The sequence below is a fragment of the Mastigoproctus giganteus genome, chromosome 8, assembly GCF_048544385.1.
Source record: "Mastigoproctus giganteus isolate SK-2022 chromosome 8, ASM4854438v1, whole genome shotgun sequence".
NCBI lineage: Eukaryota > Metazoa > Arthropoda > Arachnida > Uropygi > Thelyphonidae > Mastigoproctus > Mastigoproctus giganteus.
Window position 1 is genome coordinate 174844146 of NC_143582.1, and position 17697 is coordinate 174861842.

Here is a 17697-nt window from a genome sequence, read left to right on the forward strand (position 1 = left end):
GGTGAGATACTTTATATTTTTGCAAGAGGTGGGATAGCTTTAAACACCTCAACCAGATCTCCTCAGAGATGCCAATGCACTGCAATTTCCACATCTGAAGCCTTTCCTGGTAACAGCACCCCTTTGTTTCCCCTCACTAACTGCATTGCTTTCCCCAGCATCCATTCCAACAGTTCTACATTCTCCATAAAATGAAGCCTCCAGATCTATATCCAGTACTCAAGATGCGACCTAACACTGCCGTATTCAATAGAATAATTGCCTTCTTATCCCTGCTGGCAAAGTTTGTGTATATCATTCACAAAACTCCATGAGCTGACCTAGCAGTCCATCTACACTGGTCAGAAAACTTCATGTCAGACTGCATAATTACCCTAAATCCTAAAAGGATTTAGGGGTAAAAACTAAGTGTAACACCACACAGGTAGTATTTTATTTTGGGATTATTGCTACAGCATTATGCTGCATTTCTTTAAAGCTACAATCCTCGCTTGTCAGCTCATCTGCTTAATATTTACATGTCCTGTTGCAGTACCATACACTGATTAGTAATAATAATGGCAAATGATTCAACAAAGCAAACTTGTACAGCATCAACCGGAGTCGGGGGGGGGGGGGGGGGGAGAGATTCATTTTAGCATTAGCATGTGATGCAAGAAAGCAAGCTTTTACAAGATCAGCCAAAAAAAAAAAAAAAAAAAAAAGAGAAAACCACTTCCATTCACCTCTGCATCTGCTCCAAACATCTGCCGAGTTCTTCCTTGAATCCATTCAAGCTATCAACTTCCATAATGACAGATATAAGTTTGTTAAAGCAATCCCCTCAACGAACCCTGGGAGACTCCACTAATAACGATAGTTCACGAAGACCAGTATCCATTGATTACCACTCTCTGTATTCTCCCAATCAACCACCCTTTTATCCATTGTAGCAACTTGTCCTTTGTCCATTAGTTGGTTCCACTGTCTAGACTTTAAAAACTGTCTGGGACCACTGTAGTCTTCTTCATGAAAGCAAAAACCCTTCCCTTTACCCTTGATGGCAATTACATCTTAAGTAAATCCAACAATCAATACACTGATCACTGCCACCTAGTGGTTCTTTTATCTGCAGATTCTTAATGGATGAAGAATCACTGCTGATAATCAGATCAAGAGTATTGCTTGCTTGCTCGCTCGCTCGCTCACTCTCACTCTCTCTCGCTCATTGCGTAATATGCTGCTGTAGAAAACAGTCATCCAATAAATTCACAAAAGTCTTGCTAGTGTGCAAGTGTAAACAAATAGGTAAATTGCAGCTTTTATCAATCCGCTGAAGGATGGAAGCCTCCTCAACAATTCATGCTGAGGGAAATGGACCACAATCTACCACGCTGGTCCAGTGTGGTTTGGCAGATTGACTGTATTTAACAGTCATGAGCTTAAACCTTGGTCTACTCAAAGAGCGTATGCTACTGCATTCCCGCTCCTGACCACTCATCTACAGCAAGTGACCAACCCACAAGTTCCAGTCAATATCTGGAAAGCTAAAATCCCCGATTATAAGACATTCTGATTTATTGGTACACACTATTTCTCTGCACAAATGTTCAATGTACTCATCAGTCATTAGGCCTGTAACACACTCCTACTCTCATTTTCTCTTTCCTAGTGTTTAGGTCACACCAAACTATTGCACTTCCTTAGATTTTACGTGTTTCTTAACTAACAGCATATCCTTCCTACCCTGTATATCTTTTCTGTATACATTGTTTGTTGTACTCATCGGAGTACAACAAACTAACATCGGAGTAGGCCTTATAACACGCTCCTACTCTCATTTTTGCTTTCCCAGTGCTTTTGTCACACCAAAGTGACTCACCATTTCACTGGCCACCCATGCCAACTGGATGCACTCCTATGATGTGGAATGCAAGCTAAGTTCTAAGTTAAATTACAAAACACGACCATCTGTTGTGATAATTTTAAACTCTTTGTGCAAAAATACATATTTATAAATAATATGTTGTGACCCTTTCTGAATACATTAAAAGTCAATAAAAGCAGCTCAAAGGAATGTAATATTATCAGTTGAGAAAATACAATAAAATACTAATACAACTGGATATGTAGCAATGCCTGAAATTGTGTTCAAGATGCCTTACACTTCACAGCACTAATGAAACTTTCAACATAACTGTTGAGGATTTGGATTTTTAACCTGAGGTATCAGGTTCAAAATTCAAATTCATATTATTAACAATGTAATTTTTTTAATCGGTTATAATGTATAATTTTGTGTAAAATTTAACTTCGTTTGTAATGTATAATTTTGTGTAAAATTTAACTTCGAAAATTAACAATATAAGAAGAAAACCAATAATTTTTTATACTCACCTACAATAAATTCCCAAGCGGCCCAACATGTTAACCATTATCAATCAACATTACCTCCAATATCATCTACACCATATGTGAAGAAGTTCCCAAACATATTTATACATCGCATGGTTCAAATTATTCGCCAAATATTTAGTTTTTCTGTTATGTTGATAAACAGACAGATATCCAATCCATAAATATTAATCATAGGCATGAATCATTTTTTCAAAACTTATGAATGAAAAATTCTATAAAATTCTATAATACAGTACTTTACTCCTAAACACAAGCGCCACTAATGGAAATAACCGCCACATTTTGAAGCCATCATTACAGTAGCTGATTCTTTTTTCGAAAAAAAACTACAGTAAAAATAAATAAATTAATTAAATTAATGAAAACTGTTAAAAATTCCAACACTCCGATTTAGAGACTCCAAAAATAATACGATGAAATCATTTCAGCTGCGAAAGAGTTGGATGAATCCCTATATAAACAGTAGCCACAATGCGAGCGGTTTTTGACTTCGATTTGGATTGTGTGGGTCGAAAACCGTGGATAAATATTTAGTGTGAAACAAACAAAATGTGCGATTTTATCGGTGAACTAAACTGGCACAAGAATACCTACAGTTAAAACAAATGCACATAATATTCTTCATTAGTGGCCCGAATTGAATTTATGCGCAAAGGGTCAATGGAGTAACATCCATGGTGCAGGTTGTTTGGTTGTCGTAGAGATTTTTTGGCGAATCAGCAAATTGCGCCGTATGTATTATGTCTGTAAACTGCTTGTTTTCTGTAGTCGAAGAAAAACCACAGTTTCCCGAACGGAAAAAACGATGCTACCTTCGTCTAAGAAGGACTAATTAAGTCATTGTGAAAAAAGCCCATAAAAATTCCTCACGCCATTGACGGGACTCTAACTCGGGTGTTTTCCATCAGATGTGGAGAGGACTTTAATGCCAAATGTGCTACCCACCAAGGAATGGTACAAGTGGTGCAGCATTTAGGAACATGCAATGATCAACCAACCAGGTTCATTACTATCTTTTGGGATCAATTTAGTGTTTCGTGTGTAAATTTTGTGCTCTGTTCTGCTGTTATGTTGTGTGGGCGCCTGGCATCTTACCAAAAGACCCATGCTAGTATCAGGATCAGGAAACAGAGGAAATTCCTCAAAGACATTCCTGTCTTCTTTGGGAAAGAGTACAAATATCATCGACCAAATTTCACCCCATCAAACTCCATTAATACGGAAAGATCCATAATTAACAAATATATGTACTATATACAATCAATAGCAAGTCCAAGTTTGCTTCAACAGTTCACCAAACAATACAAGTCCAAAAGGATAATCGACCTGAGTAGCATTCCCAAGGATCAAAAAGAAGAATCTTCAGAGGCAGAAGAAATCCAGTAGTTCTAATATATAATAATAGCATTGTTACCATCTAATACAAATAATCACTGTGAAAACTCATAGTTAGAAGCAGGGGCGGACTTTGGCCTAGGCAGACTAGGAAACTGCCTACGGCCCGTAATTTTTTTGGGGCCCGTCAAACGGTTTTATTATACATTTTTTCATTATTTTATTTTAAATAAATTTATAATGTTCCGCTTGTTTCGCGCCGATCAATCAAAGCATCTTTACACGCCGCGCTATCTGGTGAATCATCGTGTATACCGCGCCAGGCACGGTATACACGATTTACCAGATAGCGCTAGTAGCACATTGATTTAGTTACTTACTCAATGTCTCTGTTGTACGTTGCTATGAACTATTTGCTTTAAGTTGGCAACTTCAATAATAGAGTTCAAATGTTTCATTCTGTATGGTAAACATAACGATCAAAAGGTGGCAACCCTAGGTGGGGCCCAAAATGAGAACCTTGACTAGGGCCCGACACTCGTTGTTGTTGTTATTTGGTTTTTAGGAGCATTAGCAACTAAGGCCATATTGCTCCGGGGATATGCGGTGGTCCGTATTCTCCGTATTTGGTGGTCACGGGTTCGAACCCCGGTCTAATCAAGAAGCGTGTACTACGCACTGCTGCTCCTGCCCACCTGGCTACGGAGGCGCCCCGCCACTGGTTAGAAGTCACTTTTATGTACACCAACCCTGAGATGCAAAGAGTCACAAGAACACAGCCTATTTTGAGCTAACTGATCGAAATTCATCTCTCGTTTTGAAGACACATGTAGCAAATGTATTAAGAGCATTAAAAACAACCTGAGTTCGAACAAGTAAAGGTTTATTTTTACTAGTGAAGTTTCCTGCAGTAAGTTGAAGTTCTTGTCTATAGTCCAAATAGTAATGACAATAAAATAAGGTATGATCCATGCCACACATGGGTAGATGAAAATAACTTTCCGGGTGACCCTAATAAATAGTTAAGAACTGGAGTTCTGCAGTGACCGAACAGCCAAAGGAGACATGTTGGAACGCCACAATAGTAATAGCAGTAATGGCATATGGCGCAAGAAAGCATACTTATATAACATGAGCCAAACAAAATTACAGTTCATCCATCCGTACTCTCCAAGAATTTGTCTAGTTCTCCCTTGCATCTATTCAACACATCCACTTCCACAAAAACAGATGGAAGCCTGTTACTAGAATAAATCAACGGCTGGCTGAGGGGAAACTTCCGCACATCAGAGCTGCAATGATCTTTTTTAACTTCAATTTAGGTCCCATCATGTCTGTAGTCTCATCAAGTGGAAGAATACCATTAATATTCAGCTTACATAATCCATTCAAGGCTGTAAACACCTCAATCAGATCTCTCTGCAGGTGCTTAGTCTCTAGACTGCAATTTGCAGAACTGAAGCCATTCTAGGTAAGAACGCCCTTTTGTTCCCTTCACCAATCTGGTTGCCTTTCTCCGCACCCATTACAGCAGATCTACATAATTTCCTAACGTGAGGCCTCCAGACTTGTATACAGTACTCAAGATGAAGCCTAGACATGGCCTTCCTTATACAAAGGGATAATCACCTCCTTATACCTGCTAGCAAAGTTTCTAAATATCATTAACAGAACATCGTGTGCTGTCCAGGCAGAATGCAGGCACTACTCAGTGAATTCCATGTTTGGCGGCACAATTATCCCCTGTTCTTTTTCATTCTCTGCTACCCTGAATGTACTATCATATAATTGATAAGTCATTCTGATATTACTTTACCCATGAGCAGAACCTTGCATTTCTCAATATTAAATTTCAGCTGCCATTTCTTACACCATCCGATGGACTGAGAAATGGTAGTCGAATGGGCCCGATCCACCCAATTTTCCTAGATCTTGTTGCAGTAGCGCACTCCAATCACTGTTTTGTTAACCACCCTACTGTTGTTGTTGTTGGGATTTAGGAGCATCGGCAACTAAGGCTATGTTGCTTCGTGTATATTTTGTGTAAATTGCGTGTGTTCCGAGGTGGATTTTCTGTTTCCTGGACGAAAAACTAGAGTTTCCGGGAGAAATTACCATGCTACCCATGCCTGAGAATGACAAACTCAGCCACGTTTTGAAAAACACCCAAAAAAAATTCCTCCACTGCTCAACGGGATTCGAACTCGGGTTTTTTCCAGCCGGTGTGAGGAGGACGGCAATTCTACCAACTGTGCTACCCACGAGGGCCAACCACCCTGCCCACCTTTGTATCTTCTGCAAACTTACACATTAAGAGGATATACCTTTATCACTATCATTGATAAATATTTAAAAAAAAAAAAACATCCAGCACTAATAACATCAGTTCATGAAGGCAGTCCCCAATGATAAACACCCAATGTCTTCTTCCACGTAACCATCCTTTTATCCAAAGCACTAACTTGCCCTTAATGCCACACTGCTCCAGTTTGTATAGCAGTGCAATGCTCCACCAGGAAAAAAAAAATTTTTTTTTCCCAAAGGGAATCACCAAGAAAGAAAGAAGAATGATGATATCCAGCTCAGGACCCTGGGTGTGCCAAGCCCATACTCACCAGATGTGAGCCCCTGGGATTCCAGATGTCTTTTTTATCCATCCTCCACTTTCCTTTCAGTTATCACAAAGCCGTTTAGCTCCCCGTTTCAATTTGATAAACTCCTGGCATCCCCTTCCCTAACGAAATCATAATATATGACTGTAGATGAAAATACCTATTCGATTTGTCTGTAAACTGAAGAGGGACGTCAGCAGTTAATCCATACACATTAAGGGGCCCAATGTGTTTCAATCCCCCCTTCCTCCTACTCTTAATATAAGCATACAAGTCTTTGCTCTCATTTATAATTTATACCTACGCAGGCTTTTGTATCATCTGATAATTTATGTGCATCCCATTAACTTTTCTTCTCTGTCACAGTTCACCTGACATCTGTTTAGGTCTATTTCAACGGTATTTTTTCGTTGATATGAAAAGCCTAATAGCTTCTTTGATTACTTCCCTGAATATTTCCCATCTATAATTTGGTGTTGGTAAAATCATCAAGTGGTCCCACTGCACACAATTCAAAAACTGTCTGAGACTTCTGTAGTCACCCATGCGAAAACAAATTAAATTCCATATAAGTGCACGGTGATGGCTGCCACCCAGTGGGTCTTTTGCCTGAAAAGTCTTAAAGCATGAAGAATCACTGCTGACAATGAGATCAAGAGTACTGCTTCCTTTTGTTGCCTGTCTAACATGCTGCTGTAGAAAACAGTCATCGAAGTAATCCATAAAGGTCTTGCTAGTGTGTGAGTGATTAGCCCACAAATTCCAGTAATCATCTCAAAAGTAAAATCGCCCCTTTATGAGACAGTCTTATTTTCTGGCCCACTGTATTTCCTGGTATAGCTATTTGGTTTACTCATCACAGTCATTTGACCGAAACGCACTGCTATTCTCAATTTGGCTTTTCCAGTACTTATATCACACCAAACTGACTCGACATTCATTGCACTCGTCACCCAAGTCAACTGGATGCACTGGATTAGATTTAATATTCTTCTTAACTAAAATCATAACCCGTCCACATCTCCTATCCTGTCTGTCCTTGCTGTATACATTGAACCCCCATATTTAAATTCAGAATCACTTATATATGCGTGACACCATTTCTCCTCTATTCCTACAATGCCTGCATTTGATGACTTAATCAGTATTTGAAATTCATCAAATTTATTTACAATGCATCTAACATTAGCGTATATGGAAGTATACATGCACGTGGTCTTACCCTTAGTTACCCTAACGAAGCCCATGTATTCATTTGTTCTGCGGAATGCTCTTAAAACCATGTTCTATAGTTACCACAGCTCTGTGGGGAGGTCCATTGTCCTCTTGGAAGAGTCGATTTCCCTTTGGATGCACAATGACTTGAAGGCATGCAGATAGTCTGCAAGGATGGGCAAGCAACCTGGACCGTTCAGAGGTGCGTCTAGACGTACCAGAGGTCCCAATGTGTGCCAATTGAACAAACCCCAAACCATTACAACCTACCAGCTGCCTGTACAGTTCCTTGTTGACATCACGGGTGCATAGCTTTGTGCGGTTTCCACCAGATACACACCCTCCCGTTCGCTCGAAATAACTGGAAACGGGACTCATCGGACCAGGAGATCGGTCTCCATTTATCCAAGGTACAGAGCCGATATCCTTTCGCCCAGTTAGGGTGTAGAGTCCAGTCGTGGTGTTAGCAAATGGGACCCTGGGGGTCTGCGTCTCCCATAACCTATTGCGGCTAATGATTGCCTGATAGGCTTGTGGAGACGTTTCTGGCACCTCCCTCGTTGAAGTCGGCGGTGATTTGTGCCTCTGTCGCTCTCTGGTTAGCTGAAACAATGCGAGACAGACGTCGACGGACAGGTTCATCCACCACCTTTCTCCGCCCACAGCTCTGTCCACGATGAGATATTATTCCGGAAATAGTATTCCTGATACACTCTTAATACTATTTAACGGGTAAAGTACAATTTCTGGTCCATCTCCGCAATAGAGTGACCAATGCGTTGGCACCCACTATTATCCCTCTTTCAAAGTCAGTTCACTCTCGACGTTTATACTGACATCGAGTTACCGTCTACGTGAATGTAGTGTACCTATATACCTGCCAAGCTGTGGGTTCGTCCACTAGTAAGAGGTGTTACAGCGTCGCGTTGCCCACGAACCAGGTATCCCATGAATTCTGTCCTTTCAGTGTATGCTATAAAGTTCAAGATATACGTTACGGTATATCGTAACGATCGCAATGTTAAATTAGTTTTATCCTTCCTAAAAAGTATAAATTCCTTAGCTAAACGCAAAAATGAGATATATGCCCAAACAACTGATTAGAACCTTCGAGCTACTTATTTATCACAATTAAAACTATAATATTCCGCTGCACTACTCTTTCGTGCTACGATATATTTCTTGACGATATACATCTTGACCAAGCCTGTGTTGAGTGCTGTGTGTCTCGTCTCATAACAAGCAATTGGCCCAGCTAACCACCCAGTATAACGTAGGAATAGCAAAACCAACACGGTCTATGCGCCCGATGTCGTGTGCCCACTGAAAGACACAAGAATCTGCACTTTGTAGGGGCATATCAGCACCCACAGTGGCACACGAACAAATGGAAATCTGTCACCTGGTATGATTCCCGTTTCTAACTCTATCATGCGAATGGGCATATTCACATTTGAAGAATGCAACATGAGGCCATGGCACCTAAATGCACTATTGGTGTTCAGCACGCTAGAGGCGGTGTTGTTATGGTTTCGGGCCTGTTTTTTTTTTTTTTTTTTTTTGACTTGCCTGGGTTCTCTGATCACAATTACTCAACGGCTCAGTTGGAAAGCCTACGTTTAGGGGCCGCCTTGCGTAAGACACAACACATGAACACACACACACAACCTTTCTATTATCGCTAACAAAGTACACCGCTTCATGATTAAAGTGTATCCAGACAACTCTGGCGCATATATCAACAAGACGAGCCATGCCATAAGGCCCGGCAGGTTGTTGATTGGTTTCAGGAACATAACAATAACTTCTACGTCCTGCCATGACCACCGAACTCATCGATCTCAACACACTTGAGCATGTTTCAGACCGACTGGAAACCAAAACAACACTGAAGCTTTCAATAGCGATTGGCTCCTTTGTCAAGAGGAACTTTATTGCCGGGATCATCCTTAAATAACAACAGCAGGATCACAGCTCTCGGTAAGTATTACTGGAAGGCATGGAAATTATCTTCCACACATGTATGGAGATTGGAAATAACCTCAAAAGACTGAGAGAAGACGGAACTATTCATTCCGCATTACGAATTTGTTCTTCGAAACAGATTCTTAGGCGTTCGAGTCATTTCCGGAACCAATACCTATTCGAATAAATGAAATATTGGGTCGTCTGGAGAATTTTGATGATCTTCCTCCTAGAAGTGATCAGCCACCGCAGATTTCCCATAATAAAAGGACTCAATTGCTTTTATTTGCTTCTCCATATGATGCGTCTTTGGACGGGATGAATGGTTGCATGCTCTTGCACCATTTCCAATCTCCATGCACGTGTAGAGGATAGTTCCTATTCTCCTCCAATAACACTTACCGAGAGCCACGATCCTGTTGGTGTTATTTAAGGATATACCGTGGCTGTAAAGTTTCATTGCTGATAAAGGAAGCGGTCGCCTTTTAAAGCTTCTGTGTTGTTTTTATCGCTTTTAACTCTGTATTATAGGAGCCTATATTACGGGAAATGTGCTATCGCTGAGCACTTCAGGGAGGAAGATGATAAAATTCCTCCAGACGAAGCAATTAATGTCGATCGTTCACATAGATATTGGCACCGGAAATGGCTTAAGAGCTTACGAATTTGTTCTTCGGAACATAACACCATTAATAAAGATGGAAGTCCGTATTCATGCCCCCTCTTCGAGACCGTGATCACTGTGATCCTTTGGACGGGCTGAACGGTTCCGCCTGATATGTCCCCGGGTCATTTCTGGTCTCGGTGAGCATGTGGAAGATAATTCGCATGCTCCTCCAGTAACATCCACCGAGAGCCATGATCCTACTGGAATTATATACTTAACAACGTACCCTGACTTGTTACACTGTTGACAAAGGAAATAGTCGCCTTTGAAAGATTGGTGTTGTATCGTTCACTTTTAACTACGTAAAATTTAATATTCATATTTTTTTAATTTTATCTATTTATTATTTATACTGCTTTTAACTTCACAGTTTTATCAGAGTATTCTAGTTTTATATTAAATATGCAGTTTCATCCTGTGTTTAATTTAATTTTATTTTATTTGTCTTTGACATATATATACGGGTTGGTGTATTTATTGCAGTTATTATGAGTGGTTATTTTACCAACCCCGAGGCCTATTTGAAGAATTAGAGCCTTGCTATTCTTGCACCAATGTTATCAGTGGCGTCCATCTGCGTTCAGTGCTGTGCCCGCTGATGTTTTCAATATTTTTTAAACAATATTGATGAAGGCAGATCTTTGCGTCAGTTGTGTAAGTTTGAAACAAAGTTTTGTTGGCTGGTTAATGACAGTAATGCTACTGCCAGAAAACAGAAAAATTAAGCAGATGGGCCGAGAAGTGGCAATTGAATTTTAACCATTGACAAATGCAAGGTATTACATATGTGTAGCGGTAATCGAAGGATAGCATACCAACCATGGTGATACAACACTGAGCGTAGTGGAGAACAAAAAACGTCCTGGGAGTAATTTGTGCTTATGAAGTTCTCTGAGCAGTGAAGACGGGCTGGTAGGGCAGCTCATGGGGTTTTGTTAATGATATACAAGATTTTTTTTCGGTAGTGAAAGGGAAGTGATTATCCCATTGTATAACGCGATGGTTAGGACACATCCTGAGTACTGAATACAGGTTTGGAAGTCTCAATTTAGAATGGGTGTTAATCCGTTGAACGGTATTAAAAGTGAGAGGAATAAAATAATATTCTCACCAAGAAAGGCTCCAGTTTTGCAAATTGCTGCGTCTGGAAACTATGCAAGCGCCTGCGAGGATATCTGATTGACGAGTTTAAGGCTTTGAATGAATTGAGTTTTGTTCAGGAATCAGACATGAGGGGGAAGGAATTTAAATTTATGCAGAAACTGAGGAAAGATGGTTGTAAGATAGAAGTACAGAAATTTTATTTCAACCAGCAGGTAGTTTTTTACAAAAAAAATTTTCCATCTTGTACTTGTTTAAGTGAACTGAAGGAGGAAGTAGACAAATTATTAGGGGAATGGAACAGGTGGTGTGCTGTTTTTTTTTTTTTTTTTTTTGCTGATACTCTATAAGCTTGCTTTCTTGCATCATTTTCCACTACTAATTCTAAGACTAATGATTTTGCTCATTCTTTTAAAATTTTGAGGGGGAAAAAAAGTTTTATTCTGTTTGATTATTAATGTTCAACAGAATGAAACAATGAAACTTTTTTTTTTCTCATTAAAGATGTAAACTAAATTTCTAAACAAGTTTTGCGTGATTATTTCAAATATGTTCTCGGTATTATTTTAACGTGTAGTCTTCATAATACAATTGCTAATAATATCAGTACAAGTTAATTATGACGATTTTTCACAAAAAAAAAATTAGACTGGTTAAAATTCACGTTTTTATCACGTTTATACTTTAAACCCACTTTATAATAACAATTAAAATAATACAGTATGTTGTTGAAAAGATATATTCAATTTAAAAATGTTGTGCGGATGATTTCCTTTGGCATACTTTGTCCGGAATTTCGAGGTACAACATCCATCAATAGCCTGCCAACATACGTTCATTCCAGAAACCTCAGCAGCGATTTTTTATTGAATTAATGTCTTGATTGGAATCACTCTCCTTACTCATCACTCACCATTCAAAGGTTTTGTGGAATGAAGGTAAATGCGAATGCAAGAAACGAAGTCTCAATAACATAAAAAAAATCCCATTTCTTTATATGCATCGAGCAGTTTCTGAAGTCACACTTTGCAAGTCGGAGGCCGATGATTATCCAAACAATTTGAGAACTTACCGTGCTTTCAGTTCTAATATACCAAAAGATTTTTCAAAGCTTTCATCCTTCAGCTGTCTGATTTCAGCCCCACAGAGACTTTTTTTTTTTTTTTCACTTTCGTGGCACTGATCTTTAGAAATTTCACATAAAGCATAGTGGCATAGTATTTCGGGTCAGGTGTCACCGGTGGTTTCCCACATCTACGCCGTATGTACACTGTGATGAAATGCAGAACAACAGCAAAGACCAGGAAGAAGTGTCGTGTCTGGTTTATGTAGTATTGGGCTTTGTTCTGTTCTTACGTCTCTGGCTGCTTGGCAGCACAGTCCCTAGTGGGACCTTGCGTTGCCCGTCACCACCACCACCACTGGGAGGTGAGCCAGGCAGTCCCTTAGTTCTCTGGCTGGTCTCTTCCAAGGTCGCCTTACCTTCCTGACAGATGCCAAGTTAAAAAAAAAAAAAAAAAAAAAAAAACTTTTTCTTGAAGAGAATACACTAGGAAATAGAGTAGAGTGGGTCAGAATGTGGTGTAAAGAACAAGGGTGGACCAAGGTGAAGGGGTCAACCTAGTGATTTCACGCGAAAAGGTATAGGGAATTAAAGTCACGGGAGATGGTGCACCCGTTTCAGCATCATTGGCCTTACGCTCTCTATGGATGTCCCGCACTCAGCAGAGTGTGGGGCCTTTGACATGCTCTATTGGCCAAGCATTCTTCGCAGACTAAGACTGGCATGCATACCAGCCAACTTATACAAGTGTATAACCTTTCCAACAGGAAGATCACCATCTTCTCACCATATCAGAAGCTCACCAAATCTATCTACAGATGCTGCCCACGGGCTCAGTCCTCGGCCCGTTCCTCGGGAACATCGTCCTTGATGATGTTATTTGGCCTGGATCTGGGCCCTGTTACCATCCAAGCATTCGCAGATGATATTACCATCTCCATCGCAGCGGACAGCAGAGCAGCTCTCGAGGCCACTGGAAATCAACTACAGATCTTACAGGACTGAGCGACTCTACACAAGCTCCGGATTTCTCCATAGAAGACACAATCCATACTTCTCAAAGGCACCCTACAAATACCAAGGCCTCCCAGATCAAGGTACAAGGAAAAACCATCAAGCTAGTAACTTCCCTAAAACACCTGGGTATCATCCTGGATTCGAAGCTCTCCTTCATTCCGCACCTCTCATACCTTCAAGAAATAAATCAGAAATTATGCAGCCCTAATCATCAGAGTAAGCAAGTGTGACTGGGATCTGAACCGGAGAACACTCAAACTCCTGTATAAAGCTATATTCCTCCCTGTTATTACATACGGATCCGGGATTTGGTATCACAGAGCAATAATTGTTCGCAATAAACGCAAACTAGAAACAATTCAGCAGAGTATATTGCTCGCCATTACCAGGGCCTGATGCACAGTAAGCTTTCCGGCCCTCCAGGTTTTTGCAGGTGTCCTCCCCCTTGACTTGGAGGTTATCCGTCGAGGATTGCACTACTGCTTGTCGCGGGGAATCCCAGCTACCATCTTTTGACATACCATCGACACCCGCACTGACTGTAAGCAAGAAAAGAAGAAACTAGCTGCCATGCTACTACAAATCTGGCAGACAAGATGGGAGGAGACGGACAAGGGCCTAATAACTAATAAATTCATTCTGGATGTCAAACTAGTTTATCCAAAGTCGCCGCCTTGGTTCTCTCCTGGCCTTTACTGTACAAAATTATAACTGGACACGGCTCTATAAATCATAAGTTGACTACCTTGGGAATCATCAATAACCCCTACTGTACATGTGGAGAAATTGAAGATTGGGACCATCTTCTTTATAACTGCCCAATTTGTGACGATCTTCGAAGAACACTGTACACCAGACTACAACACATACCTCAAGGACAGGAGCACCTGTTCATTTCTGACGAACAACGCTATAAATTACTAACGGAGTACGCACATATCCTCTTTGCTAGGCGCAGGACTCTGCAACCAACTCAAGCTAGGGATATAAACCTGTGAGGGACTTGCTCAAACTTGAATTAAAAAATCTGTACTTGACCTTTTACCAGCATCGACTTGCTAGCTCTGGAACATCCAGGGTACGATTACCTGCTAACTTTTCACATGGTTGGGTAGGCTCCAGTAGTCTTGACCACTCCACCGCAAAATATAAGTCACACTTAGCACTCTCGCTGAGTGGCTTTTCTACCCTTCTGGAGTCATCCCCCCTTTTCTCCTGATGGGGAATACGCTCCACTGTCAATTTAGGAGATGCCCTCACCTACATCCCCTTACTTTTACTTTCATCCCCCATCTTCTTCCATACACCCTGTAATGCCGCACCTACCTTATTTTTTATTTATTTTTATTATTTATTTTTATTTTTTTATTGTTTTTTTATTTTTTATAGTTATTTATTTTATTTATTATTATTATTATTTTATTATTTTATTTTTATTTTTATTATTTAATTTAATTTAATTTTATTTTATTTTTAATTCTTTTTATTTTTATTTTTATTTAATTTATTTTTTATTTATTTCATTATATATATTTATTATTATTTATTTTATTTTTTTAAATTGGTCTCCGTTCAGGGAGCTCAGGCAACCCTGACGGAGACCCGCCAGAGAATAATGGGCAACCTGGCTACCTCCTAGTTGTGTGTGCGGGCAACGTGGGGCCCCATCAGGAATCCCACGGCCAGATGCCAGGACACACAACAGAACCGGCGCCTCCGTAGCCAGATGGGCAGGAGCAGCAGTGGGTAGCACACGCTTCTTGATTAGACCGGGGTTCGAGCCCTTGATCACCAAATACGAAGGATGCGGAACGGTCAGGGGATGACCACCAAATATCCCCGGAGCAATATGGCTTTAGTTGCTAATGCTCCAAAAAAAAACTAAACAACAACAACAACAGAACCCAACACAATACTACACATTCAACACACTAAACTTTTTCTGGCATTTACAATGTTCTGTATTTCTTCACAGTGTACATATGGCGCAGATGTGGGAAACCACAGGTGGCGCCCGACCCTAACACTATGCTATGCACACTATGCACTCAGCAGAGTAAACCTCTGGCATTTCAGTAGACTGGTACACCCACAATGTAAACTACACGGAGATGACCCTAAACACACTTTACACTCAGCAGAGTTCAGCAGCATAGATCCCGCACCCACAAGAGGGTGCCAGCATAATCATACCGCGTGCCATTTGCATGATAGATTGGTTGTTACAATTTGTTGCAATTTGTGGGTGCTAGCGTTTATTCTATCCCTATTGGAGTTTGCAATGGTGGTGGAACGTTCTGGACAGGCCTGTTATGGGTGCATTAAATGTGTAAGAACTGCCTGTGCAAATCATGTGAAGGCTGTATATGAACAAATCCTCATTATTCATGAGGATATGTTCCTGATAGACGGGGTTGGATTGTACCTTGATGAAGAAGTCTTATTTTTAACTGGACGCACCCAGACGTATCTTGGAAAGCAGTCTGTACAATCCAGAAGAAAGCATATGCCCTCATTCTCTTTGGACAGATTGGATACTTTTATTGTCAGACGGCACCAGGGGTTTCCGGCTTCTCCGCATGGTATTCTTTGTACGTGTGACGCAGAACCTTGTGAAGGCCAGAGATTTAAAGGTGTGTGGGGAGTTGAATGTTATGTATCATTGTACCTCTGACGATTTAGCCGTTGAACCCCTAGCGGGACCCAACATTGTCCACACTTTGCAGGGGAAGGGAAATCAGGTCAGGCACCCAGTAAACTTTTAATAGTACTCTGGTAGGCCCTGCCACCTAGTTTCCTAAGATTTCAGTGGCTAGGGCCTATATAAAAAAGCGCTGGATATTAGGTTAAGGCAGAATTGGAGTTTAAAGTTAAGGTAGAGTTAAATTTAGATGTTAAGTTTAATTTAGATCAAGAGCAAGCACGATGGCTGGATAAGTTATAGTAGGGAAAAAGATTGAGAAAAGAAAAAAAGATATATATATATATATATATAAATTTTCCTCCTAGTAATATTTTGCCAATGGGAGAACACTGCAGGGCAATTACGTCACTTATTCGAGCCACTGGGAGAAGACGGCAGGGCATTTACGTTACTACAAATGTGCAGGTAAATAATTATATAGGTCATTTCCGGATTAGATTTCGATCGGTGTGTTATAATATTAGGATATTAGTATAATGTTATTATTATACAAAACTATACAAATATTTACAAAAAAACTAAAATATTTATAATCATACATCTGCTATATCGGGATAATGGGTCCCTTCTTCAGCTGGCATTAATATACAAAAAAAGTTACAATGGAATGTTAAATGGAAGGAACACAAATGGGCTACTGGGCAGACACAGACACTTGCAGTTGACAATGTAGAGCGTGTACGTGGGGCGCATTGGAAGACAACTACTGCCATAACATTCACCAACCTCGTGCACGTGCTTCACTGTCTAATACATATATAACATGTTCGGCATAATTCGATGTCCCATTGTAACGTTTTTTTGTATATTAATGTCAGCTGAAGGGACCCGTCGTCCCAATATAGTTTGTATATTTGTAAATAGTTTAGTATTTAAATATTTTAAATATTTGTATAGTTTGTAAATATTTTAGTGCTGCTCTTTTGAATGCAAGAAAGTTCCTCATGCTTTATGAAACCCGTATCAAAATGCCACTTCCTAAGTGACCTATGTAAACGCGGGTAAATAAGTACATAGCGATATTTATTTGACCTTGAGAATGCTGTGTGGTGGAGGTGAGGTAGCCAATGGCAGAACAGAGATGCAGATTACATGGTACAAGTGGGCGGGGCAATTGCGTCACTACAAATGCACAGGTAAATAATTACATAGGCATTTCCTGATTAGATCACGGGGTTCGAGCCCGTGACCACCAAATACGGAAAAGTCAGGGAATGACCACCGCATATCCCCGGAGCAATATGGCTTAGTGCGATATGGCTAATGCTCATATGGAGCATTATGGCTAATGCTCCTTAAAAAAACCAAATAACAAACGTAGAAAAGATTTGACTTACTCCGTCAATCCTCTACATTTCAGGTAGAACAGCCTGCGTGGAGTTGGCGAGCAGGGACGGAGCCCATAGTATATATATTATTTTTATTTTTTTATTTTTTCACTCATTCATCTTTTTTTCTTTTTCTTTTTTTCTGCACACTCCATTTAATGCAACTCCACTCTCTATTTAATTTAAAAATATGTATATAGGTTAACAATAAACTATGCTTTTGCAAATTTTATCAGTGTCTATGTTTCTTCATTTCTAAGTCTAACTGAAAAGTGTATTATAGTCCCGGAACT